At 35.7% G+C, this 27,275-nt stretch overlaps 1 long non-coding RNA gene across 1 annotated transcript; it reads left to right on the top strand.

Annotated features, from left to right (window-relative positions):
• Positions 1 to 837: 837 nt before the first annotated feature.
• LOC135206629 (uncharacterized) lies at positions 838 to 22,085 on the top strand. The gene is made up of 3 exons (XR_010312803.1): positions 838 to 1,025; positions 1,476 to 1,590; positions 21,940 to 22,085. It is a non-coding gene; the product is annotated as an uncharacterized LOC135206629 (long non-coding RNA).
• Positions 22,086 to 27,275: the final 5,190 nt, after the last annotated feature.

Genomic DNA, 27,275 nt, shown 5'->3' with positions numbered 1-27,275 from the left:
GATTTTCGTACATCAGTCTGTTCTTTACAGCATTGCAAAACCCGAATATTCTAACATTTTTGTTTTCCTCTCTCTCTCTTTTTTTTCATTTCATCCACGAATTTTTTTTCAAATTTCAGCTGTTTCGATTAAAATATTAAAAGACGAGCTTTGCACAACCAGACTTTTTATCTTCCTCTTCCCAGCTTTATCCCTATTCGGGGTCGCCGTTTTTAATGAGTCTATTCCATCTACTTCTGTCTCTTTTTCTAATATCATAACTTGTATCTTGCTTTTCTTTTGTGTACTTTATTTTATTTATTTTTTAAAGTAACGATTCAGTATAAACGAATTTTCACCCTTTTTCTAATATAATATCTTGTATCTCCTTTTGTGTACTTTTATTTATTTTTTTAAATATAATGATTCAGTATTACAGATTCCACCCTTTTTTCTAATAGCATATCTGTATCTCCTTTTCTTTTGTGTATTTTATTTTATGTTTATAAAGCAACGATTCAGTATTACAGAATTTCACCCTTTTTCTAATATAATATCTTGTATCTCCTTTTTCTTTTGTGTACTTTATTTTATTTTAATTTTAATTTTTTAAAGTAACAATTCAGTATTACAGAATTTTCACCCTTTTTCAAATATATCTTGTATCTCCTTTTCTTTTGTGTACTTTATACTTTATTTTATTCTATTTTTTAAAGCAACAATTCAGTATTGCAGAATTTCACCATTTTTCTGATAGCATATCTTGTATCTCCTTTTCTTTTGTGTACTTTATTTTTTTGTCGTCATAAATCTCCTCCTGGGCGCAGTCTTGAGTCTCTTATCCCTCAACCAGATCATTTTGCGCGCTATCGGTGCCAACGAAGGTCCTGGATGAACAATAGGAGAAGGGGGCGTCAAGCTGCACCGAGTAGAGCTTCACCCCGGAAGGTGCAACATTGGACTTTCGTGCAATTTCAACACTGGCTTCTGCTCGTGGAGCGTCTCCTACTCCGGGAAAACTGTCTGGTACATCAAACCGCATGCAGGTGAGGGAGCTCAGATGGTGCTTCGTCTATCCACTAATGGGGTCAGACCCCCATTTTTAAAGCCATTTTTTATTTTTTTCAGGGCTGGGGCGATTGAGGTCAGTTCTAATTTTTACCCCATCTCCATCTCACCTCCTTTTCCTTTATGGATTGGCTGTGGATTGCAAGCTAACTCATTTTACTTCATTGATTGGTTGTGGATTGCGAGCTAACTCATTTTTCTTCATGGATTGGTTGTAGACTTCAAGCCAACTCATTTTTTCTAATTTGGGATCGGAATAGTTTAAGAAAATATTTTGCCGTTCCATGAAAGAAGTTAAAGAAGACAAGGAAGTATAAGACTGCAGTAGTCTTCTGTCTTGCGCATAAAAGCTGGTCTGTAATTCTTAGTTAAAAACGAAGGTTTTTTTTTTATTTAATGATGATTGTTATATTTTGCTTTCCTTTCAGATGAAAATGAAAGCGGAAGACACGCTGCTGTGTCCATGGGAGGGAATCCAGACGATTCCACATCACTCACCAGTGACATCATATCCACTCCTGAAGCGAGAGCTCTGACATTCAGGTGAGAGAGAGAGAGAGAGAGAGAGAGAGAGAGAGAGAGAGAGAGAGATTGCAGCCATATCCGTTTGGCAATGGACCTCAATCATCCAGTTTGATCCATTAGATGAATTCCATTTAACTAGCCACAATTTGGGAAGTACATTTTCAATTTTATGTCACTCACTGAGAACTGAACGAGTATTCAGGTGGCCCGGTGACATTTTCCGCGGAATTGTGTTATCCAGTTCTGTCATTCATTGGTATGTTTTTCAAGATTGCTACAGATCTTCGTTTGAGTGTTTGGTTTTTATTCTCTCCAAGGGGCGTTCAGTCTTTTTAACTGGAAAAGTAAGCATCAACTTCAGTCTTCAGCGCATTGTGTGTAGTACAAGCTAAGCTGTCACATAATCAGTAAGCGTCTTTTGAGCAAAATAAAGTTTAAACGGGTGTTATTGTTGTTTTAGGTTAAGCTGGCATTATCTAGCTCAGGCCTCGCTATTGCTCAGCCTCTAATTGAAATGAACCTGGGGATAATAATTAGGCAAAACAAAAAATTAGTAAGGTTAACGTCATTATGAAATTAATTTGCTGCTTAATCAACACTCTCGACAGTCGAGAAGAAGAGAATGGAAGATAGAGTTAAAAACTCTGTAAAGCCAACTAGTTACCCGCCAGTAAGAAAAAAGGCATTACAGCGAGTCCCACTAAATGGAACGGCTTGGGAGAGAAGGGATAAGAATTTAGTTAGAGAAAAATCATTGAGTGAACAAAACTCCATATACAGTATTTAGTCAAATAGGGCAGTGGTAGCGATATGGTAAAGAAAAAAGCAATGAATAATAGAAACACTAGAGTCTAGGAAATAAGTAGCAGTAATTAAACCGTGATAGATTTGTGATTCGTGAAGATAGCAAAGGTGCAGTGTAAATCAATCACCTGGATGTGCGTAGGAGATGAGGAACGCTGAAATGCCCCCCAGATGCTGAAGCCTTGCCGAGGATGGGGGGCTTAGGGTTCAGCAGCTGGGTTCTGATGCCCGTGGGAACTGCTTTCTCGCTGGACCTTGGTGCCCAGCTGTTGATCCAACTAAATAAAGTCAGCCTTTTTCCTTATACTAAAAACTTTTCATCTTTCTGCTTCCTCCCCCTTATAAGATATGGATTTTATGTTGATGACTTTTAGCTTGGTTTTGGACATGACTTAGAATTATTCCTGGGATTTGAAGGAGGGTGAGGATGGACGGCATGCCACCTCACCCGTAGAAACTCGAGTACCTGACGTGGTCGAGCGAGGGGAAAGTTTATTGTCCAATCCAAAACCTAGCCTCAATGCCGGGTCTGATCTCGACGGACATCATGACGCCTTAGCACTGGAGATAGGGTGTATATCTGGTAATTACCCCTAGGACGACCCTAATTAAAGGGATGACCCGTCCTCTAAGTGTGACTCCATGGTGGGTATGGGGAATATCTGGATGAAAAAAGTTTTTCACGTTATATGGCAACCCCCCCTATTTCTGTTGACGACCCTATGCTTTCTTCAAAGGACTTGTCCGTGGAATCCCTCCAAAGCTCTAGTTTGGCTACTTTAGAGCCATACGTACCAAACACACTGTCTCAAAAGAGAAGAACATTTAAAAGAATAACCATGGAAGATATTTTTTCCCCTCCAGTGTGGTCTCAGTATATCACACTCAAAATAAACGAAGAAGTAACCCCTCTAAGTGACTTGGTTATATACCGTTCACTGAAGAAAATTCTTGGCTGTGACAATCCCCGATTCTCAGTCGAAAAAAACAAAATCATCGTAAAGGCTAAATCTGAAGAAGAATCGAAAAAATTACTAGAAATTACAAAACTTGGAATTCACCATGTAAATGCTTCTGACGAGGCCCATTATAACACCAGAATTGGAACCATGTTGCTCGATAAGCTTAGAATTGAAAATGACACCAATGAATCTGTGTGTGAAACATTAAAAGAAGTCCTGGAAGATCAAAAACATAATGTTAAATCAGTTATTGTTTATGAGAGAAAAAGTGCTAAAACTGGAAGAAGTCTAAAAATAGCTAAAATTATCTTTTCACAGCAAACAATTCCAACACATATGAAAATAGGAAACAAAAGAATAGCAATTAAAGAAGAACATCCAAAACCTATGCAATGCAAGATTTGCTTGAAATTTGAACATACAGCAAAACGATGCAAGTCTTTGGGCTCGCCTAGATGCTTTAAATGTGGCTCCTTGGAGCATAGTAGTGATGAATGCTCCAACCCTAAAAAATGCTTTTAACTGTAATGGTTCGCATCATGCTTATGTAAGGGAATGTGTATATTTCAGATATTTCCAAGAATCCCTTACCAGATCAAGAAAATTTGGTATAACAGTTAAGGAGGCTAAGGAAGACATGAAAGAAGAAAGGAATACAGCTTCCCCGCAAAACATTTGCAGATACGCTCAAACACCAAACAAAATCATATCCAGCGATATTTCACAAGCTACCAATCTCTAACACCAGAAATCAAATAACTGTAGAAAAAATCAGATAAAAATAATACTATCGAGATAAGTAATAAGTTCAAAGCACTGACCAGCCTTGCAGTAGATGATCGTCTCGACGAACAGAGAGGATATCTCTGTTAACAAATGCAAAAAAAAAAAAAGAAGAAAAATATATATCTCCAAGGGTAATCCGTAACAAAAACACACTACAAAATACTGAAGAAATTGAGGAAATATTAAGAGAACTAGATGGACCAGCAGAGATAGGAAAGAGACCTAGAACACAGTGAACCATCCTCACCTAAGAACGAGAAAAATCTTCATAGTCCAAATAGTAAATGTTTGAAAACTACCAGCTCAGAAGAAACCATTGTTTATACCACCGATAGTGAAGACCCTTCGGAAAATTACTCTCCGAAATAGCTTTACAGAAATCTAAGGAACCTACAAGAAAACCAAACATCAATCAATATAAGTCACTAGTACGAGACTATGCTATGCCACCAGATTATAGAAAAGGTGCTAGAAGCAAAATTCCTGTGTACAGCAACAAAAATATTATCAAAAGTTCCAATTCAAAAACTAAAAGTGGACACAGTTCTTTCAGCTCAGGGTCGTAAGACCGACGAAAATAAGTAAAATTCACTTCTACAAATAATAAGGACACTCCTTCATTCATATTGCAATGGAACATTCGAAGCATTAACAACAACAAGTTAGAGTTACTTAAATTAATTGATGAATATAGCCCAATTTGTATCTGCCTCAATGAAACATTTTTACCTGTTTCCTCCAGTTTTAAAAATAAATTTTACACATGTTATCAACCTCACTCTGCTAATCAGCAAGGTAATATGATTCTCATTAGAAAAGATGTACCTTTCACAATATATAATCTTTCATCTGAAATAAATGCCTTAGCAGTTCAGATACAACTAGAGGAAATTATAACGATTTGCTCGGTATATCTAAGTCCAAATAATAATATAGATTTAGAAAAGTTGAATGACTTGGTCAAGAAGCTTCCCCAACCAATGCTACTTCTGGGAGATTTCAACGCAAGACATTTATCATGGCATGATGTAAAATCAAACTCCAGAGGCAACATGATACTTGATTTTGTTATAGGTAATCAACCCTCCCATATTATTAGATAAAGACAACCAACTCATTTTGACCAACGAACAAAAAGTTACTCTCACATAGATTTGTCCTTGTGCTCACAAGATCTAGCAGACAAATATTTTTGGAACACTTATGATGATTTGTGTGGTAGCGATCATTTTCCTGTTTTGATTAGTATTCTAAATTTCACTGGAGAGATATCAATTAATAAATTTAATGTCAATAAAGCCAATTGGGAAGATTTTAGTGAATGCACAAAGAATGTTCCATTATGGGATAATAATTTGGACATAAAAACTATTCTGGTTTTGTTTTTAGTTCTGGTAATTGATGCTGCAGAGTCATCTATACCATTTTGTAGCACAAGTAAAGATTAAATGTCCAGTTCTTTGGTGGAATGAGGAGTGTAAAAAAGCAAAGAAGGCCCGTAGTAGTAAAGCCCAAAGAAAATTTAAGAAGTCGAGAAAAGATTCTGATTACATAGATTATAAAAGGTCATGTGCTGTAGCAAAACGAACATTTAATGAAGCACAAAGAAAATCTTGGTGTAACTACCTAAAATCGGTGTGCAAAGATACACCCCTAAGTAAGATCTGGAAAAAAGTGCATAAAATACTAGGAAAGCACATTCGATCCCATGCCCCAGTTTTGAAAATTGATAGCAAACTTATATATGATCCTAAAGAGGTAGCAGCTTGCCTAGCAGAACATTTAAGTAATATTTCCAAAGGTTCGTCAATAAAATCTTTTCGCACAATTAAAGAAAAAGAAGAAAAAATTCCAATTAATTTTCAGACTAATCAATATTATTCATACAATGATTGCTTTACCATGGATGAACTTTTATCGGCATTGTCAACATGCTCCAATACAGCCCCTGGTGAAGATATGATCACATTTGAAATGTTGAAACACCTTCACCCAAACAGTTTACAATATTTATTAAAGCTATATAACAAAATATGGATTGAAATATATTTCCCACAAGATTGGCGGAAAGCACTGGACCTTCCATTCTTGAAGCCAGGCAAAGATCCTTATGACACAGATAGCTACAGACCAATAGCATTAACAAGCTGTTTATGTAAATTGTTTGAGAAAATGATTAACAACAGATTAATCTGGTATCTTGAAAAAACAGGATACTTTTCCGTTTCACAATATGGATATAGGAAACTAAGATCTACCCTAGATCCTTTAACTTTACTTGACACCGATATTGGGAAAGCATTTGCTTCAAACAGCTATGCCACAGCCATCTTCTTTTTGATATGGAGAAGGCCTATGAACAAGACATGGAATCATCAGATTTTAAAAGAAATGCATTATTCTGGACTGAGAGGATTTTTACCCTTAAACATAGTACAATTTTTAAAGGAAAGAACTTTTAAAGTTAAGATAAATGGTGTTTTATCTAAAGAGTATCCACAATATGAAGGAGTTCCACAAGGTAGTGTTTTGAGCACCACCCTTTTTATCATGGCTATTAATGATATTACAAAACAACTACCAACTGGTGTACAGTGTTCATTATATGTAGATGATTTTGCCATTTGGGTCATTCACTCTGATATCTATACAGGACAAATCATACTACAAAAATCTCTTGATGTTATCGTATCGTGGACTACTGCACATGGGATTCACTATATCGGCTAGTAAACTGTAGCCATTACTTTTACAAATAAGAAAAATGTACCAAAAATGAAATTGCTAACTGTACTGATAAACCAGTTTAATTTTGTTACAATACCTACAATTTCTTGTGTTGCATTTTGAACCTCAACGAATGACTGGAAATTTCACAATAATTAACCTACGTGAAAGCTGTAGTAAAGTGCTTCATCTGTTGAATAAATTGTCACATACCAAGTGGGGCTCAGATAGAAGTACATTACTCTATTTACACAAGACTTTGATACTGAGTAAAATTGATTACGGGTCGCATCTATATGCTTCTGCATCTTCCAGCACATTGGGAAAATTGGATCCTTTACACAATGCAGGTTTGAGATATGCTACGGGTGCATTTAAATCTACACCTGTTATTTCTCTGTATAGTGAAACAGGTCTGTGTTCACTTGATCAAAGAAGGGTCGAATATAGTTTAAACTTCTATTCGCGGACATTAAGATACCAATCAAAACTGAGTAGAATTATAAAAAAATAATACCCATCATTCCAAAAAGAATGGACCACGATCATTTTATCCATTTGTTATACGACTGAAAATATACATAGAGAAATATAATATTCCACCATTAAAAATTCCTTGAACCATTTACCAAATTCAACACCTTTTGGGAATGGAATAAGCCTCATGTATGCCATAAGTTATTCGATTTAAAAAAAAAAAAAAAAAGATGAAATTTCAAGTTACGCTGTCAAACAAATCTTTTTGGAACACCAAGAAATCCATGCAAATACTATCTCCATTTATACAGATGGCTCAAAAACTGATGCTGCTGTGGGGTTCGCAGTTATTACAGACGAAAAATACTATCATGGAAGAATGCCTATTTATAGCTCCATATATTCCGCTGAATTGGCAGGAATTTCATTGGCTCTATATAAAATCCCTAGAACTCCCAGCAAACATTACACTATATATAGTGATTCAAAAAGTGCTATTCAAGAAATAGATTCTTTTAATCATCATCACCCTGCTATTAGAGCAATACAAGAAAATATTCATTTTTTAAGCCTTCGAAATATCAAGATATCCTTGTGCTGGACACCAGGTCATGTTGGAATTGAAGGCAATGAAATTGCTGATAAAAATGCAAAGGAAGCAGCATTAAATGATAGAAGTAAAATGTACAAAACATATTATAAAGACTCTAAAAATTATTTTAAATTTATTTTAGACAAAATCTGGGAAGACGAATGGTTATCACTTGAAAATAACAAACTTAGAGTGGTAAAGGCCACTATCATTCCCTTTAAAAATTCTTTACAGAAGCAGAGAAACCATGAGGTCGCTTTGTGCAGGCTGCGTAATGGGCACACAAGGTTGACTCATGGCTTTCTTATGTCTAATCAGCCACCTCCAGAATGTGATACCTGTCAAACCAGAGTAACTGTGAAACACATTTTAATTGAATGTTCTAAGTATTCACATATTAGACTTAATTAAATACTTTGGACCATCTCCTAGAATGCAGGACATTCTAGGAGATGACGACTCAAATATTTGCAAGATTTTAAAATTTCTAACAGATATAGATCTATTAAAACATATATAAATAATTTTATTAAATAGAGATATATTAAAATATAATATAATGTAAATAATTTTATTCATACAAATTTATTTTAAATGTGTACAGTAATGTTTTATCAATTTATTTATTTATTTTTTTAAAACTAAATGACTAAAAATATATTTATTTAATATGATCATTTTAACAGATTTTATCTGCATTAAGCAGCCGATTGGACTTAGTCGGAAATGGCTGCTTAAACAAATAATCTAATTAATAATAACGCTGAAATGAGTTATTGTGTCTTGAAGTATATGTTTTGCATGTTTTATGGAGGTTACAGGTAGCTCTGTGAATGACACCATATTGGAAAGGTTTCCTTAAAGCTAACAGGTAATTATTTTTTCGGTGATTTTCCCCATTAGGAGTTAGTGCTTTTAGTGCACCTCTCGTGGTGCACTGTAAACATTATTAATAGGTGTTTGCAGCGTCCCTTTTTGCCCCAACTACACCCATTTTAAGGCTGTTACTTTACCTCCATTCCAGTTTACTTGCTTCCATCATACCGTCCAACCTTTCCAATAATGATTTCTTAGTGTAACTGTGGGTTTTCTCCCAGCTCCAACTTTGGGTCCTTTTACTTCATCTCTTTTCTTATCTGGATTTTCTCTGTCTTGCTGCTAAACCTCTCCAATTCCCTGCTTTCTGTCATAGGTGCTGGTTGGTCAAAAGTGCTTGGCTTGACAACCCAAAATTTCACAAACATTATCCTTAAAGGCTGCTGTACCACCTCTCATTGATCAGTTGCTAAGTGCACAGATATCCTAGCCATAACCAGGTGATGGCTGCCAACTTTTTGGATGTGCTCCTGGAAATAAAGTCATATTGCAAATTAGTATTTTCTACTAACCATTTCCAGACCTGGATCCTTGGAGGAATTCCTGAATGAAATGCGTTGATTTCTTGTCTGTGGAGGTACACCTGAATATGTCACGCTTAATTCTATGAGATTTGCATGATCTTACACTGGAGGGAGGTTTTAACGATGTGGTCTGCCTTTCATTTCCTTGAATTCCTATGTAGCAAGGAAATACAACTTGGTGTGTGACCTTCCTTTCATTGCACTGATGAGCAAAGGCTGCAGCATCAGTGCTGGTTACTAATTGCTCATTTTCAAGTTGTGCTTGATTTTTTATTGCAAGGCTTGCGCTCCTGTGCTGGCAGAAGCTATGAAATGCTTCTCAGAAGTTATACAGCAGTGTTCAAGAAAATATTGCAAAGATATTTTAGGAGTATGTCAAACACTTAGGTGTTTATTATTGTGGACCCCTTAAAATTTTGTAGTGTTTATACATTATACACGAAATTATAAATATTTTATTGTTGTGGACCCCTTAGAATTTTATAAAGTATTGATAAATTATACACGAAATTTTAACATTATTATTATTAAGGACCCCTTAAAATATTGTATATACAATCGTGACAGAGCGTTTTTCCCAATTTTCCTAATAATATGGCCAATAAAACGGCTACAATCGGTCTCACGACACTGGGAAGCCTTCAGTATAAATATTCGCAATATAATTTCATATATTATGTCATTTGAAGAAGCATCAAGTAAAGAGGAGGACAATGAATTTCCGTCTTGATATGATAAATTTTCATTGTGAGACTGGCTTTCAGGTTACCCTACCACGTATTATGCGTTGCGTAGTCGATATTCTGCGTTAATATCGGATAATTGCTATCATCCGATAACAGTTGCATTATTTTCAAATCATGTTCATAGTTCCTCGCTGGACGGGTGGTTTTCGCGCTCGGCTACCAATCCGGTGGTCCGTAGTTTTTTCTCGGCTCGGCCAACGTGGAATCAAGAGGACTTGATTCCTGGTGATAGAAATTCATTTCTCGATATAATGTGGTTCGGATCCCACAATAAGCTGTAGGTCCCATTGCTAGGTGACCAGTTGGTTCCTAGCCACGTAGAAAATATCTAATCCTTCGGGCCAGCCGTAGAAGAGCTGTTCATCAGCTCAGTGGTGTGATAAAACTAAGATACGCTTAATGTATGTTCATAACAACGAGTTTCCTTCATCACAGCCACAATGCTAATGTCTGGGCAGATGCAAGAACCTTTCAAGAGCCGCCTGCAGGTTTTTGAAGTTGAAAATGTCGTCATTCCGCATCATATCACAGAGCAGGCGTGTTTCCTCTCCTCCCTCTTAATAACTCGCCTCGCAATAGACCGGAAAGAGATCACAAAAATACACTTAAACTAATTTGCATAAAATTCATTTTGACATGCGGGAATGAAAATAAATTAGGAGAAAGCGCGCAGTATAACATAATCTGCATGCATGTCACATCTCTGGATCACTTGCAAGTTAATTTAGAATAACCTGAGTTTGGAATATCGTTCCACTTGTGGAATTCCTCCTCCAAAGATGAGGTCACCAGATTTTGTCTCCTATTTTTCAAGGGGCTCTTGGGTTTGTGAGATTAGAATGCTGTCTTGGGTTTTCATCAAATGCTGCCGTGCAATAATAAATGGATATGACAATGTTTACATTGTGCTTCATCTTTTCTGGAACCGGATAGTAATGTGAGTTGATTTTTTGCCATTTATATACAAAATCAGAAAGAGGAGGCGGGGTTACAGTTTGTTAATCTAGGCGGCGTGTTCTTTAAGCAAAAGAGATAAGGAAAGAGGATCAAGGTATAATCCAGGATGGAGTAACCCCACCCCCCTCTTTCTGTTTTTGTATATAAAGGAATGTCAACTTTTTTTTATATTCAATGTGAAAAAGTGATAATGTACAAACTAACATACATACATGACTTTTGGGGTCATGAGAAAGAATAATGATTCAAGGCTTGATCTAGGTTCTCATGGGAGTTTGGTCGGTCACGTCGACCCTCGGAACTGATGAGACACTTGTTTATAAGAAACATGATGACAGTATTTGCACACTTCCTGATTGGACTCGATAATTTTGGTTGTTTTTTTTCCTCCTTGACCTATGATACAGAGCATAGCGAAATTTTTATGATGGAAATAGGATGCATTTCCATTTTTGTATGTAATACTATTCCATATATATAAAAGCGAATAACCAGAGGAAAATGATAGGCAGAAATCCAAGCGCTTTCGTCTTTACTAAGACGTTGTCAAAGAACGCACAATGTCTTACTAAAGACGAAAGTGCTTGGATTTCTGTCTATCATTTTCCTGTGTTATTCGCTCATTTAATGAAGTCGCGTGCATCTACTGTGATTGTTAAGTATATATATATACATATATATATATATATTTTTATATATACTATATATATATATATATATATATATATTATATATATATATATATATATATATATATATATATATATATATATATATATATAGTATATATATATATATATATATATATATAGATATAGATATAGATATATATATCTATATATATATATATATATATATATATATCTATATATTCTATATCAATCTATATATGCTATATATCTATTTTTATATCTCTATATAATATTCTATATATATATATATATATATATTATATAATCTATATAAAGTATGTATGTATACGAGGATACATGGTTCTGGTGATAAAACTTATCAACTAGTTCAGAGAACTGTGAATAACAACTGCCTAATCCCAGATGGAATCATCTGCTTTGGAAATGCGAAAAAAATCAACTCGCATTACTACTGGTTCCAGAAAAGAGGAAGCACATTGTAAACGTCGTAATATCCATCTATTATTGCCCAGCAGCATTGATGAGAACCACGACGGCTCTCTATTCTCACAATCCTAATAAACCGACAGCAAGGACCCTTGGGAAAAAATCTGCTCATATATATATATATATATATATATATATATATATATATATATATATATATATATATATATATATATATATATATATATATATATATATATAGAGAGAGAGAGAGAGAGAGAGAGAGAGAGAGAGAGATATATATATATATATATATATATATATATTATATAAATTATGGTTAATTAAAGAAATATTATATATAAATTAAAATATATATATATATATATATATATATTATATATCTATATATATATATATATATATATATATATATATATATATATAGGTCATATCACATTACCGTGATTCATATACATATATCGAGCTACAGTGTCCTTTAATATCTAATTTGCTCTACCTCGGAATTAATAATTTTTTTCATATATGCTTAACCGAAGGGGAATTTTTTTTCTCGATAATAGATTTACCTGTACTTGGGCGCGAACGCAGGTACATTCAAATCCAGGCACGTCAGGGAAGCTCTACCACCCCACCACCGCGGTAGCTTCCCTGACGTGCCTGGATTTGAATGTACCTGCGTTCGCGCCCAAGCACAGGTAAATCTATTATCGAGAAAAAAAAATTCCCTTTCGGTTAAGCATATATGAAAATATATTAATTCCGAGGTAGAGCGAATTAAATATTAAAGGACATTGTAGCTCGATATATATATATATATATATATATATATATATATATATATATATATATATATATATATATATATATATATATATATATATATAAGCACGTTGTTGCATTATCTTTCAGTATACTTTGTCAGTCAGTACTTGCCAACGATTGTACTACAGAGAAAGAGAAAAAATGCAAATTGCAACTGTCGAAAAGCGCAATTTTTTGCACTTGATCTCAGGCATGGCTCAGTATTTTAACATTTTATTGTTACAAGTTCGCCCTAACTGTGACTTACTGCTTTTCGTAAGCAGATTTCTAAAGTACTATGCTGTAACGTTCCATTTATGTAGTCCATGACTTTTGGCATCTTTTGAGCAAATTTTTCTAGCAATCATTGACAGCAGCTTTTAGCCTTGGAAATCTGGCAACCCTGGCACAGTGGCGCCCAGGACTTATGACAACCGACAATCACGCACTAACGAATCATCCCTCCTCCTTTCCCTACCTGCGACTTATACCCAAAGAATACCCTTTGGATATCGCCTACGACCACTGCACCAGTAGAGCAGTTCTGTGCCGTTTCAGTCAGTGGATATGGCTTTCATCCCGAAAGTTTAAATAGCATTTTCTTAAATGTGTAAATGGTCCTGATTGCTACCCCTTGAATATTCATGACGAACGTGCAAGTATTTTTATAATCAAGAACTTTAATTAATTCCATTACGGGGCGTAATGACGAGCAGAATATTTGTTAGAAACCTTAACAACTCGCATATTATTATATGCACATATATATATAGCTTATATATATAGGTTTATATATATATTGATATATATATATATATAATATTTTTTTATATATATATATATATATTATATATATATATATATCATATATATATATATTATAATAGATATATATATATATATGATATATATCTATAATATAATATTTATACGTAAAATAAACCACATGAAAGGAGACAAATTACAGACAGGTACCTGGTCTTTAATTTCTCACCTTCCATGTGGTTATTTACGTATAAATATTATATATATATATATATATATATATATATATATATATATATATATATATATATATATATATACATATATATATAATATTTATATATATATATATATATATATATATATATATATATATATATATATATATAATATTTATACGTAAATAACCACATGAAAGGTGACAAATTAAAGACCAGTCTTTAATTTTTTCTCCTTCCATGTGGTTGATTTACGTATAAATATTAATATATATATATATTATACATATATATAATATATATATATATATATATATATATATATATATATATATCTATATATATATATATATATATTATATATACTTGTGTATATGTTATATGATATATATAGATACATAAGTAGATATGGGTATATATATTTATATATTCAAGAACCCCAGCTTCACAGTGCTATATCCTAAAATACATTGTATTTGATTTAAGTAACCTGCTCACCAAAGTAAAAAAAAATATATATATATATATATTTCGGGTCTCCCACATAGAATCTGTGGTAATGAACTGAACGAGCATCTATTTCTCTCGAAAATAAAAATGTAATCAGTAAACACAGGCAGCTGTTTTCTAGCACGTGTGTGAAGGTATATTTTGTCCTAAAAACAATTAATTGGAAAAGCTCATCGTTCCATTTCTGTAAACATTAGAAATTTCCCGTCATTAAATCGATTGAAAAATATGATTGGAGGGTATCCATCATATGACAACAATTCATTATCAGAAGAAAAAGATGATTATTAATGAGGCGACATCGTGTCTTCTTCCGTTCTAAATTTAAAGAATTTTTAATCAGTTAACAGAAATGCCATAGGCACTACCCGATGTATGGTGCCAAATTGGCTGGTTTCTGATTTAAATTGGATGACGAGAGAGAGAGAGAGAGAGAGAGATCAGCATACAATGAATTTAACTTGCATAAAAGTGTATGTTTTAAATTATTCGCAATGTAGATATGTACTGACTGCGTATTTAGTCTATTATTATTATTATTATTATTATTATTATTATTATTATTATTATTATTATTATTATTATTATTAATTATTATTATTATTATTATTAAAAGTAATGGCTGCTTCAGCAGTGTTACACTTGTAGAGATTCTTCTCTATTTTTTCGAAAGCAACGGAAAAACCCCGCTATTTGAAAAATAGAGAAGAATCTCTTCAAGTGTAACGCTGTTGAAGTAGCCATTACTTTTAATAAATTATTATTATTATTATCATTATTTGTAAAGTAAATCCACAGTGGTATGCTTGTTTGATTTTGTTATTTAAAATATATTATACAGCAGAGAGCTTCCCTATGTATATATTTTAGACAAAATAACAAAACAGGGATATTACTGTCGATTTACTTTTCCATTTTTCTGACTCGTGTGATTATGAGTTTTCTTTGGATGATGATGATGATGATGATGAGGATTATTATTATTATTATTATTATTATTATTATATTCTTCTTATTATTATTATTATTATTATTATTGCCATTGTCCTTATATCTCGCCAACTATTTGACACAGCCATCGGCCCAAAGATTGACATTTTCATTGTAAATGTCATCACTAGCCAGTGGCTTTTGTGAGAAATTCACCCGCTCATCTTCATAAGTATCTGTTTAATTGTAAGGCATCTTCCCTGAAGAGCTTTTTCACAAACGGAAAATGAATTGCGTAGTAAAGAGAAAGGTAATCGACGAGTGGTTTTCGCGGTCGGCTGCCAATCCGGTGCTCCGAAGTTCGAATCTCGGCTCGACCAACGCGGAATCAGAGTCATTTATTTCTGGTGAAAGAATTTCATTTCTCGATATAATGTGGTTCGGATCCCACAATAAGCTGTAGGTCCCGTTGCTAGGTGGCCAATTGGTTCCTAGCCACGTAAAAATTTCTAATCCTTCGGGCCAGCCCTCATGGGAGAGCTGTTAACCAGCTCAGTGGTCTGGTAAAACTAAGATATACTTAACTTAACCCCTGAAGATAACTCAAATATTCTATCTAATCTTCAAACGAATAAGGAAATGTATTAAAAACCACAGATGTATTCATCATCATCATGATAATTAGGGTTCAAATTGTGGGGTCGTGGCATGGTCGGCTTTGAGATGGCGTGCCACCTCGGTGGGCGCGAGTTCGATTCTCGGGCATTTCCTCTGAGGTGTGAGAGATGTGTATTCCTGGTGATAGAAGTTCACTCTCGACGTGGTTCGAAAGTCAAGTAAAGCCGTTGGTCCCATGCAACGTCAAAACACCACACAAACGTCCAAAGACGAGAAACGAAAACCATCACAGGTTCCACAAACTCCAGACGATTCTTCACTTTCCATAGCCAAGTCGAGATTGCTTGAACGTCACAGGTAGTAATCATTTCGATCCAAATTACATTATTTTCAACACGAGACAATTTACTCCAACTCGGGTCACACAATTGTTGACACAGTTGGAGCCCCGTAGAGGAGCAGTGCCGTCAGTGGACCTCATGCGGTGTACTGTAAGCTATACTTAAGGTTCATTGCAGCGTGCCTTCGGCCCCTAGCTGCAGCAACCACTTTTGTTCCTTTTACTGTACCTCCTTCCATATTCTCTTTCTTCCATTTTATTTTCCACCCTCACCTAACACTTGATTCATAGTGCAACTGCTTCGAGGTTTTCCTCCTGTTACACCTTTCAACCCTCTTGCTGTAAATTTTATATTAAAGTCAACGACACAGTTGGAGAGACACTTTCCTCCTACCTTCACGTATGTTCGATCTTCTTCAAATGGAATTAAGAGAAATATACGCCATGCAAAAATAAAGATGCTATATTTACACGGAGCAGATTATAAGGTGTCACTGGTATTATTGACAGATTGGATGAACTGAAATAATGAATTTAGACAAGTAACTTGACTGGCATTAATAAGTTTAATTTGATCTGGAGGTAGAGAGGTGGAGCCGTTACCTGCTTCAGCCTGTCGACAAAGTTAAGTATATCTTAGTTTAACCAGACCACTGAGCTCATCAACAGCTCTCCTAGGGCTGGCCAGAAGGATTAGATATTTTTATGTGGCCAGGAACCAATTGGTCACCTAGCAACGGGACCTACAGTGTATCGTGGGATCCGAACCACATTATATCGAGAAATAAATTTCTATCCCCAGAAATAAGTTCCTTTTGATTCTGCGCTGGCCGAGCCGAGAATCGAACTTCGGACCACCGGATTGGTAGCCGAGCGTGAAAGTTAATCTTAAAACTCGGAAGTCTTCAAGGAACAATAGAGAAAAAGAGAATGTTAGAGGCGATGGAAAGTGTGAGTGAAGAGTAGTGATAAGAAGGGGAAGACAGGAACTGGGAGGAAAGGTGTCTTTTATCTTAATTTTCGGCCACTAGAAAAGAAGTGAGTGTGTGTGTTTGTGTGTGTGTGTGTATGTGTGTCAAGTAGTGGGGTAGTGCCGTCATCGGACCTCATGCGGTGCACTGTAGGCTTTACTTAAGGTTTTTTTTGCAGCTTGCCTTCGGCCCCTAGCTGCAACCACTTTCGTTCCTTTTATTGTACCTCCTTCCATATTCTCTTTCTTCATCTTACTAGCCACCTTCTCCTAACACTTGATTCATATCGCAACTGCTTTGAGTTTTTCCTCCTGTTACACCTTCCAAAACTTTTACTCTGAATTTCCATTTCAGTGTTGAATAACCTCATAGGTCCCAGAGCTTGGTCTCTGACCTACATTCTATATTCAACTCAACTTCTGCAGTAAATTTTGTATGCGTAATGACGAGATTTCTATAATTTAATCATGCTGCCTAAGTTGAATACTTCCTGCGGGTTACTACTCACAATCGACTTATTCCCATAATTCAGGTCTAAGATCTTTTAAGCTAAAGCGAGACTTATAACTGACTGTAGAATCTAGTAACGCCAGTACCAACAAACCGGATACTCAAAAGCCATTATTTTTTTTATATAAGGCGAATAATCTCAGTCGACGACGGATCACATAACAAAACTATTGGGAACGAACACGACCAGTGCAAATAAAGAGTATCTCAAAAAGCTCAAGCAACGAATGAGTCAGTCGAGGGGGAAACTGGAATTGATTGAACAGCTGAGAGACAAACGAGAGTTCATGGATTCGAAATAGAAGGACAATACTCCAGATTTTAAGAAAAAATTTGCTTGGAGGGTATTTTGAGAATGCTAATTTATCTCATTGGCCAGAGAAGATGAGCAATGTAAAAAGGTAGTTCCAGCAAATGAGTACATTTATTGAGAGAAGGAGGAAATCACAGAAAACATTCGTATTCTCATCCAATTGATAGAAAGAGGAAATCACTGAAAACATACGTATACTCAACCAAAGGTCATCTATAAAATACGTGCACTTGTAATAAGGAGTGAAGATGACAATTTATTTTATTAAATTGTCTCATAAATCCAGTCTTTGGTTGATTTTATAATAATGACAAGGAAAATCGTGAGAGAGGAAAAGGAATGTAAGTGAATTCGAAGATGTGACGAGAAACGACGAGACGATACTCAATTTTCCCATCTTCAAAGAAAAATTTGAAGTGACAGGCAGGCGTTATGTCAGCCGTGTGGCCACGATGGAAAGTTAGCAGAAGTTTTGATTCTCTGCAGTGCTTTTAGCGACAGCCAATTCAATGAAGAACTTTTAATTTCCAAGGTTGACTACACGTGCAAGTGACAAATGACAGCTATGAAATAGTGCAAGTAATGAAGGCGGAAATAATTTCATCTTTTTCCCGAAAAGACAGAGAGAGAGAGAGAGAGAGAGAGAGAGAGAGAGAGAGAGAGAGAGAGAGAGAGAACATACATGACGTGAGGATTGATTGTACATGGAAAAGAAAAGCTATAGCAAGGTACAATTTCAGAACAAATGTCATGGGACGGAAAATAATAGTTCGTTGTTCATTCGAGTCCTGGTTGCTATGGCATCTCGTCTGGCTTGGTCCTGCCGCGCCAGGGATAACAGGTTGAATTCCTCAGAGACTTAGGACCCACCTCCCCTCTTCAAAAATCAGAGCGGAGCCTCATTCCAGATTAGATTCTAATGGATTTATTTTTTTCATGGGTCCCCCTTATGGTGAGCATGTGTCCATTACGTACGAGCATACTGGTCCTCAGTGAAGATCTGCCATGCCTCTTAACAAAACCATGGTACCTGATACCTCTGGTAATTTCTGATACCAGGAGAACAAGATCCTTCTTCCCCTTACCTCCTAAAGAGACCTGAGATAGTCATTGGTCTTGACCTTTTCAAGGTATTTCAAAGTTTCACTCATGTGGGCATAAATCTGGTGTGTGATCTGGTCTTTCCTCATAAAAGGGAGGCTCATCCTCTAGATCCAGTTTCAGAGTGAGATCAATCAAACTACCATACCATGCAATGTTAGCTTGAGTCCGTGAGTTTTCAGGCTTGTTTTTGTCTACAGAAAATAAGGGCAGTTATAATTGTGTTCTCGGCTACAGCAATGATTTGTTATTTGTGTACATAGTTTCTCGCAATACATGGCCTTCAAAAGGCAAGTATTAACCAAACCAATAAGTCTTTCTTAAAACCAAAACGAGCCTATCTAGAGGGCACGGTGCATGTTTACACTACTAGAATATACTGCTTTTGATCAGGTACTCCCTGACTTCAAAAAATGGGGGTCATCATCTGAAATGATAGCACTGCCACGAAATAAGAAGAGTATAGATAAACTCCAGAGTTGTTAAGGTTCCTCTGATATGTAGGGTTACAGTTGTCATACCTAAGTGGAGGTAAATAAACAGATCTGACATACACACATCCCACTCCTGTATCTATGACTGCAGTGGTACTAGTAAATTCGACACCAATGCAATGGAAGGGGCCACATGGGTGCCTCTTTCTTTAGGCAACGGAAGTGAGATGTTCTTACCTTCTTTGCTGAGTGCGCCCCTCACTCTGCAGATAGTGACAAGGGTGTTGACTCTGAGTCAGTTTGTCATCAGCTTTAGGTTGTCTAGATCGTTTTGCTAAATTGTGCAGTACAAGTTGGAGGAGTACCTTTTCATCTTTTAGAGACATCAAGGCAAGAAGCTGCATCCATGAACAGCAATCGCGTAGTTGTGACCTGCTAAAACTTCATCTAATGTAATCATTTTCAATTTTGATACCCAAGGGGGGAGTGGCAGGGGAAGTCACTCATGTGATGGGTAGATAACATTATTGCTTAGGGTTAACATGGGACCATTTTGCCAAACTATATTTTTTTTTTCACATACTAGCCATAAGACTTATGGTGATCAAGGTCAGCAATAGGAACATACCTTAAGGTAATGAGGTGTTATGCACAATTCTGTTCATTTTAAGTGCCAATTTGACAGCAAAAAAACTCCCTACTGGCTTGAAAGATGACCCAGCTAACTGTCACCCTGGAGTGGCACTCTGACAACATCCGTGAAAAGTCAGTATAACCGAGTGGCCACCTATGGTCAGGGCCATTAGTTCTAGGCTGTGGGTTTGGACAGATGCCACATAAGTAGTCACATCTGTCCATCAGTGCCAGCCAAGTAAGCACAACATCCATGAACCTTCTCAAAGGCGTCAGCAAAGACGTGACGTGCGCCCATGCCGCTTCTTATCGTGGCTTAAGGCAGCAGCAGAAAAAGTTGATATCGTCGAACCTCGGTCTCATGCCGGGTTGGCAAGGAATCTTGAGTTTGAGAAGTGTCTTAGTTAAGCAACATGTTTCATGTGGCATTGGTGGTGAAAGACATTTCCATCCTTCAAAATACTTTGGAGAGACTATGGTGGCTAAACGTCTTGCAAAGCTGGCTTCCATAGAAGAGGGTGCCCATAAGTTAGAATTAAGGGTATGGAGACATAAGAGAATGATATAGATAAACAATGAATTAAGGAAAATATACATTCCTGCTCGGAGCGTAATTCAGAAAATAATGGGCTCTGGTGTCTGAGATTGTAAGTGCTTATCGTGATCACCAAACTGAAAATTATTCAGTAATAGAATAAATTGCAAATACCATTGTAGGCGGCATGGCCAATTTTGTGTAAACGGTAAAACTCTAACAAAGGTATGAATTTCTTATAAAAAAACGAAATCCAATAATGACAGGATAAAAGATTTGAAGTGTACATTATGAATACCTATCATCTCTTGCCAACTGTTATAAAGACTTACGAAAACAAGTTAGTTGTGTGATTTCGGTTAGATAATAGTTTTATTAAGTTCTGAGAAAAATGAATTGAATTTGAAAAAAAAAAAAAAATATGAAGTCGAATCAAATACTCATATTCATTAATTCCCATCTTCACAGTGCAAAACAAATGTAGTGGCAGCAAGGTGTGAAGTCACCTCGTCAATTATGCCTTGCTAAAGTTCACCCTCACATGACATTATTATTATTATTATTATTATTAGTAGTAGTAGTAGTAGTAGTAGTAGTAGTAGTAGTAAGTAGTAGTAGTAGTAGTAGTAGTAGTAGTAGGTAGTAGTGGTGGTGCTGGTGGTGGTGGTATAATTAGAAAGACTGTCGTCTGATCCAGTGTCTTAATCTCTTGAGTGGGTTTCTTTGTAGCAACTGCAAAGAATTTCTTTCGAGAGATTGAGAAATTGCAATATTAACTCAATGGCATCCAGACGTAAATTCTTGTTAATGGCAATGTTCATAAGAGGGATTATTATTATTATTATTATTAATAATTAATTAATGAACATATGTTGTTACGGAACTAGTCTAAAGATCGTGTCTTCACTTGAAGTCTCCATGAATTAAGTCTACAAATAGCGAAATGGAGACAAGAGCAATGTAAAGCTGTAAGTAGATTATCAGTATGTACAAAATAATCTGAAAACATTTAAATTCCCTATTCCAGAACATAAAGATAAAGACACGAACTTCTGATCCTTGATCCCCAATTTAGCAACCAGTTGATGTATATCATTTTTCATCTTTTTTCGAAACATTTTTTCTCCGCCACAGGTACAGGGTCGTAGGGACCAGCGGGTGTCTATCTGTAAGTCAGCGGGTGATCGGTGCCGGTGAAGGAGGTGATTATGAGAGTGCCACCACCACCGTTATTTGGCATCAGTGCCGAGGCAAGGGACTTGAGTGGCTCCGGGAATGCGTCGTCCTACTGTAAAACAGATCCTTACCAGGTAAGGAGGCCATTAAACAGGACTCTAAGGAAACACTGTTTTGAAGACAGGTTTGAAGGGGAGGTTTTGACGGCAGTTTTGACCACTGTGTATGTGTTTGTTTAATAGAGAGAGATTTTGAAGACAATAGAAGTGTGTGTGTTTGTGCTTCTGTGAAGAGATCGAGGAGTTTTTAGGTAAATCTTTTAGTCTATGTCTGTGTATTTGTGTAAACGAAAAAAGAGGAAGACAGCTTTTTAGAGCGTTATTGCATGTGCGTGTAAACAACATGAATGTTTTATATATATATATATATATATATATATATATATATATATATATATATATATATATATATATATATATATATATATAATATAGGCTGTGAAAGATGTATATGTATACATAAAGTATATTTTATTTCTGTTCATTCTAGATTCCCCTGCATCTAGAACTAGATCTATGCGTGTAATTTTAAGATTTTTTAATGTATATATTTATTCTATAACAAAAAAAATTATATTTATGATAGATTTGCGATTCTTTCCCATCAAATAATGAAGACAGGATAGTTAGTTTACCAGAGTTCCACAATAAGCAGCACCAGCACCTACGTATGTGTGACATGCTTCTGTAGCTGTCATGAGGTCGAGAATGAGAACCTTTGTAGAATCCAGTGTGTTGCCTAATTAAGACAGAAGGTTCAGATTTTCATTTCTGTGTTGCATGTCGTCTTTCGTCGCCTAAATGGGGTTTTCTTTGTAGTGTCTGTAACTCCCATATGTAGTGAAAATAATGTGGTAGGTTGACTTTCTTTGCTGCAAAGACACGTATTTGATCTCGGTAAAATGGCCTTAGTCTCGGGAAACAAAGCAATCTCTCAATGATTATATAACAACACTATTGTACAAACATAGAAAGTGACCTGAGGTCAAGGTGTCATACGCACCCCGCGGTGTTCCCTCATTTCCCTTTGAGAGGTCTTTTATTATTCTTTGAGAGGCTTTTATTATTCTCCAGAGGTGTTGGATCGAGGCAGGGAATCACCGCAGAGTCTGGAGGACCCATTTCCTTGTCTTGGAACTTGAATGAAAGTAGGATTAGATTTATGGGGCGCGTAGAGGAGCTTGTGATATTCTCCCGTGAACTTGGGCTTCGCTGGGAAAGGACATTACCTGAGACTAGGCCAGCCACGATCTGTGTGCAGTGCTTTGCTTATTTTAGTTTTGTCTGCGGATAATAGGAAAGGGCGGCCTTTTCCATTTTAGTCCTGAACAAATTGCGTTTACTTGTTCAATTTGGTGCTGTTGTCATTATTATTATTAATATTATTATCTATTTTGGTAGAAGACCCTCTTTAAGGCAAATGCTGTTAAAAAGAATGGCAGAATTAAACGAATTGTGAGAAAAATATAAAAAAAAATATATAACATCTACTCGCTTAATTCTGCCATTCTTTTTAACATGATTATTATTGATATAATTATTATTATTGTTGTTGTTGTTGTTGTTGTTGTTGTTGTATTTAGGAAGAAGACCTTTCTAGCAGGTTTTATGAAAGGAGATTGCTGTTTCAGCTGCTTTGATTTTAAAGGAATTCTTTTCTATTATCTTATTACGGCTTCTTCATTGTTACTTAGACTGACGAGAACACATTCTATGGAGGACATTTCAGGAAGAGAGTCAAAAGTTGATTATATGCTTAATTCAAAGTAAGTCAGATCTGGAGTATATTATCCGTAGACTACATCACTTTCCAGCGAAATTCTTCGTAAATGGTGAAAAATGTCAAGTTGAAGGCCGACATTTCTTCTGGTTCCGTTAAATTTTTTTTATTAAATTAATCCAGCCCTGCGCTGTCACGGGCTCTTGCTCCTGGAGAATCCCGTAACTGGATCATCTATGAATAAAAGAAGAAAAAAAAAGTGTTTTTGACGGTTAGTTTGTGAAGATGAAAGAGGGTGATAAGCAGGACTGCGACCTCTTTGAACCTTAGGGTACCCGTCAGTAGGAGAGAAAGGAGGAAGGTTTACAGCAGCGAGTAGTCCCGGCCTAGAAGGAGAGAGTTGAGTAGGAAATGAAATCGAGCTTGTGTTTGGGGAAAGGACAAAATAAATACATTGAACTAACAGTAAAATGAAATAGAAAATTCAAATAATAAAATTTAATACTGATAGTAATGATAAAAAAGTCAATGAAAGTAATAATAATAAAAACAATAATAATAATAATAATACTAAATAGTTAAATACTTAAAGATCCAAAAAAGGAAATGAAAATATATAGATACAAAAAAATACAAAAACCGTTTATATATATATATATATATATATATATATATATATATATATATATTATATGGTAAATATAATGTTAAAATTAGTGGGTTGATAACCTTAGCTCTTGCTAGTTTAGAGACAGAGGCAAAACGTTGGATTCCTCGAAGATGCTGAAATGAAAAAAAAAAACAGGAAAGCTTACCGGCGCATAATTGGGGTCAGTAACGTATTCCAAAGATCACGAGTTTCATGTATGTAGCGTGCATGCCTCTTGTGCGTCAATTAGTGAGTGTTTGTGTTCGTAATGCACAGAAAAGGACATATAAACTATTACAAGAGAAGCAAAGGGGGACTCACTGAATTTGATTGATAGTGTGGAACACACCACAGAAGAGGTGTTGCAGGTCCGTCGGACAAGGTAACGTAGAGTGAGAAACTTTGAAAAAGTTAACATTTGAGATGACAATAACTCGAATTCTAGAGAAAGAGAAGTGAGGTGCGGCACACATTCTTTATTGACGAACTTTAATATTTTATGGTGTCATAATTAGCTTTACTGTAATATGGATTTCCCGAAGCTCCTGGTGCCATCCTCATTACTTGCTGAAGGGCCACACAGACATATATGAGTGTATTTAGGCAGGAGACCCTATGGAAGATATATCAGGAGGAAGAGTCAAAAGTTGATTATGTGCTTAATTCAAAGTAAATAACTCAAATCTGACATACGGTATCCGTAGACTAATGTGATTTCCAGCGTACCTTGAGAACATCGCTGCCCACCTACGAGACAAGGACTTGAAGCGTTGTATGCGGGGCATCAATGCGAAAGCTTATATACCTTGATGGTGGCAAGCTTCATATACCGGAGCAATCTCAGGGTTACATCAGCCTCACCAACTATGAACGAGCCCCAAATCAAGATGTGTTATGAAAACGAGGACTCAACAGCCATTTCATCTCCAAACCCAAACGATATGAGAATAGCCCTATGAATGCCGTAATATCAGAACCACCGACTCCCTACAACCCCTTTTACTTGCCAAAGCTCCTCCGAAACGTGGATCTTACAGCACTGGTATCTTCTCCCGTGAATTGAAGGAGGCAGCAAAGGTTGAGAGCATAGTGAACATCACAGTTTGACGAGCCAACAAGACGGGAGCGTTTCTTTTGATTGGCGAGGCGGAGGAGTACCATAAAAAACTGTATGCCATCCTGTGTGAAGACACCAAGTTCGGGCACCTGACAAAGGGCCCCACTGAAGACATTAAGAGAGAGGCCAACAGTATCATCAGTTCTGCGAATGCTGTGACAAGTGGCATACATCTCCTGCCCATCATGGAAGACTACAGCCTAGGGTATCTGTATGGCAATGTCGACACACCAAAATGGAAACCCTCTCCACCCTCTTATCAGCCAGATGCCAGTCCCTAGCCTTGGCCAAACGCCGAAACCTAATTTTGACCCCCTACATCCCGAGCAGCTATAACCTGTGTTCATTGGTGGAATTCCTTGAAGGAATTTGGGACGACCCAAGCAAGAACAGGAATCATCGCCTTGCCGGACTTAGAACCCTTGTTTACAAACTTCCCGGTTGTTGAAACTATAGGCATGGTCTTAGACCGTTTCTATAGGGACCAATAAACATCCCCACTTAACACCCCTGAAGCTTCCTTGAAGTTCCACCTCGAGATTACCACGAAGAAAGGCCCCTTCTCCAAATATAGAGGCCAGATGTTCTGCTAGTATTGTGTAGAAATAGGATCCCCCTTGGGTGTCCTATTCACCAACTTTTGTATGGGAACTGTAAAGGAGAGAGGCTTTGTGCAATTACAATATCCCCGCAAGTATGCAAGGTATACTGATATCTTCGTTCAAGCTGACTTTACAAAGGTTTTGCCACGGAAGAAAAATGAAAGGCTCTCTCGCCTTTCATTTTTCTTCCGTGGCAAAACCTTTATTTATACATAGCATCACGTTTTATATACTTCGTGATCAAGTTATTCATATATATATAGATATATATATATATATATATATATATATATATATATATATATATATATATATATATATATATATATACCTACACACTATCGGGGGTTCGTGGAATGTCGTTCTATTTTCATACATTTATTTAAGAGCTGACGTTTCACATCGCTTGATGTATTTTCTCGGCTGGAAAAGCGGTTAAAAAACAATCAACGCTTGTATATATCAAACAAAACCGAAAGCAAAATTGAACAAACAAGAGTAAAAGACAAGTAACAGCTGTTACTTGTCTTTTCCTCCTATTTGTTCAATTTTGCTTTCTGTTCTGTTTTAGATATAGATAAGGTGAGGATTAAATTTTGTATATACCTTTCACATTGTATATACAAGCATTGATTGTTTTTAACCGCTTTTCAGCCTAGAAATTCGTCGAGCGATGTGAAACCTCGGGCCAGAATAAATTATGAAAAATACAACAACATACCATATATATATATATATATATATGATATATATATATGTATATATATATGTATAATATTATATATACATATATGTATATGTATATATATATATATATATATATATATATATATATATATATATATATATAAATATAATATATATATATATATATATATATATATATATATATATATATATATATATTTATTATATATATATATATATATATATATATATATATATATATATATATAATACTGTTCATGTCAGCATTCACGTGTCTTCCCAGAAAACTTGTTTGGTCTACAAAAACTCTTTATACTGATCGATGTGATATAAGTTTTCATGCGCAGATTCTCATTCTAGTGTCACTGAAGTATAATTACTTTATTTCAGTATGTTTCAAAAGACCAATGTAGCGAAAATACGATGTCAACTCAAGATT

This window comes from Macrobrachium nipponense, chromosome 31 (genome assembly GCF_015104395.2).
Source record: "Macrobrachium nipponense isolate FS-2020 chromosome 31, ASM1510439v2, whole genome shotgun sequence".
Lineage (NCBI taxonomy): Eukaryota > Metazoa > Arthropoda > Malacostraca > Decapoda > Palaemonidae > Macrobrachium > Macrobrachium nipponense.
Note: the sequence above shows the minus strand (reverse complement) of the source record. Positions and strands in the feature narration are given on the sequence as shown.